Genomic DNA, 2850 nt, shown 5'->3' on the forward strand with positions numbered 1-2850 from the left:
TGAATTTAACACACGCTGAACAAAATTAAGAGCGGATTAACATCCAATCGTTGGTGTCTAGATTGTTGGGACGGAGGGCTGGGGGACCATGGGCGCCTCTAGCATTTTTCCTCCCAAGGAAGGGGGGGGGGTGACCGAGAGATTGACAATCAAAAAAAAGGGAAAAAAAGAAAAAGGACAATAAAGAGCTTCACTACAAATTGGTTATTTTGATACAGAGTAATTTTGTTACAAGCAAAAAAAGAGAAGTTCACTATAACTATTAATGAAGGTAAAGTGGGGTTGGCTCCAAAATTTTTACATTAATTTCTTTACCTGGCAGCCCTAGGGGGTAAGGAGTTTAACCCCCCCCCATATCTCCACCATTGCTGTAGGCCTACTTAAACTGACATTTTTTTAAGCCAGATATACAGGGGATGAGAGTTTCTAAACCATCATTGATTTTCAGAGAAACTTGTAAATCACGATTCGGAGCCGATCGAGGTTATCATAACATAATAATGTCAAGTCATGGTTTGGAAACTCTCCGGATATGACTTGTATGGGCCTATTACTGATAAATTCTAGGTGATCAATTTACTCACAATGACGGTAAATAGCCGATACACAGGCCTACGACCAACACAAACATCATGCATCAGAAATATAACCGAAACCGTGAGAAACAGTATTGTTTACTCCGTGAACTTATTTTGTTTTTGGTCAAACTTGATAAGTGCAGGAGTCATGCACAGTAAAAACAAAATCATAATAAAAATCATAAAATAAATAGCACATAGTTTAAAGAGATGCTCCAGGCTGGAGATATTTATATCTGGACATATTTATATCTCAATAAGCAAAATGAACAAAATGAAATGAACAAATGAAGCAAAATGAAGCAAAATAAACAAAGCAAAATGCTGAAAATCGGATCAAAATCGGATAACAAATAACAAAGTTATTGCATTTTCCCGGTAAAACAATTCTAGGCATGTCTTAATGAATATTCATTAGGTGGGCTGATGATGCCATATCCCCTATTGTTCTTTTGTATTTAACTAAATAAAATTAGGTTTATTAAAAAAAATCTACTAAGAACTATTACAATTGGACTGACATCTGATTAAGTTATTTACTGCCGCAACTTATACACATGTATAAAAAAAATATATGATTTCATGTACATGTGATAACATATGAAAAAGGAAGGTGAGGATGTCATCAGCCCACCTAATGAATATTTATGACGATGTGCAACCGTTTTCGCAAAAATATTGATAATGTTTAACATTCAATAACTTCGTTATTTGTTATCCGATTTTGATGAAATTTTCAGCATTTTGCTTTGTGAATTTCACTCTATTTATTTAGATATAAATATTTTCACCCGGACCATTCTTTTAAGCCTGCCACTCTAACAACAAGTTGTTTAAACTTTTTTGTAATTGGTTAATATTTTCTGAACAACTTGTTCAAAACGTTTAAACAGTGGTTTAAAAGTTTAAACAGTTGGTTAAAAGTTTAAACAATTCTTAAATAAGTTTAAATTGTTAAAGTGACGTTTTTTAATAACAACGTGCTTAAAATTTTAAGCAGTGTTCTTACTGTGCGTTCACCGTCGTCGAACTCGTTGTATTTCCCTTTCTTTTTCCTTCATCCATATTTTTCTCTATCGTACTTAACTATTGCCCCCAATAATTAAGCCACACGACCGAGAAAAAATGGACACCCCCCACAAAATATACATAATAAGTGTTTCAATATGGGTAAAGAACCTGACCAGATATTGAGTATTTTTTGCAAAAATATCCCTTTATTTCTAATATTATCTTTGAGTGCATAAATTCAATAGCTAAGTTTACTCCAAGATCAGAGAGAGAAGACGATTTTATCGCCTTTGTCCCTTTAAAAACTCCAAATTAGTTTTCAATCAGAATTTAACTCAAATGATGTTTGTTGGTCTTTATTCATTCATCCATTATCTCCTCCCTTTCCCCCTTTAACCCCGCTATTTTTGTCACGGTCTCCTTTTGCATCATTCTGATAGCACCCGGGGTCAGAGGCGTAGCTAAGAATTTTTTCTGGGGGGGGGGGGGCAACAATTTTTGTGTGTGTATGTGATAGGGCCGGATCCAGTTTTCGCCAATACGGGGCGTGCGAAGGGAGGGCCCAAAAGTGTTTTCACTCATATTTTCTCTCGATCGGCCGCTCAAAGATGATTTTTATTGGTTTCTTTGAAGGGGTATAGTCCTCACAGTCATTTATTCTTATAAAACAACATAAATATGAAATAGTCTTATAAGCCCTACTTATCTTTTTTTTCAATTTCATGTATTTTGTCTTGAAAAGTATTCTGTGCCGAATATTTTTTATCCCGAACTGCGTATGTAACTAAATAATTACCGCGAGCGCCATGCGCGAGCAGAAATTTTTAATAAACGTTCTGGTCTGATCGAAAAGGGATATGTGGACTGTTTGCATGCAGTTACCCATGAAAATGATACATATTTTAACATTTTTTTAACAATGCGAGCGCGAAGCGCGAGCTGAAAAGTTTTGACATTCCGACCTAAAAAAAATTGTCATTTTTTTAAATCATGAAAGGGATATAATGTGAGCGCGAATCGCGAGAGGAAGAAAATTGAAATTTTTAACCTAAAAACAAAAATGCGAGCTCGAAGTGCGAGCTGAAAACAGTTGATATTCCGATCTGAAAAAGAGTTAAATTTAAGAACGATTCAAGCACTGTGTAGGAAAATTGTTAATTGAATTTGGATCACACTGTCTTAATTGATGCGAGCGCGGAGCACAAGCTGATACTATTTTTGTCATCATATATGCAAATGACGACTCTCTTCCTAAGCGCGA

This window comes from Lytechinus variegatus, chromosome 3 (genome assembly GCF_018143015.1).
Source record: "Lytechinus variegatus isolate NC3 chromosome 3, Lvar_3.0, whole genome shotgun sequence".
NCBI classification, from domain to species: Eukaryota; Metazoa; Echinodermata; class Echinoidea; order Temnopleuroida; family Toxopneustidae; genus Lytechinus; species Lytechinus variegatus.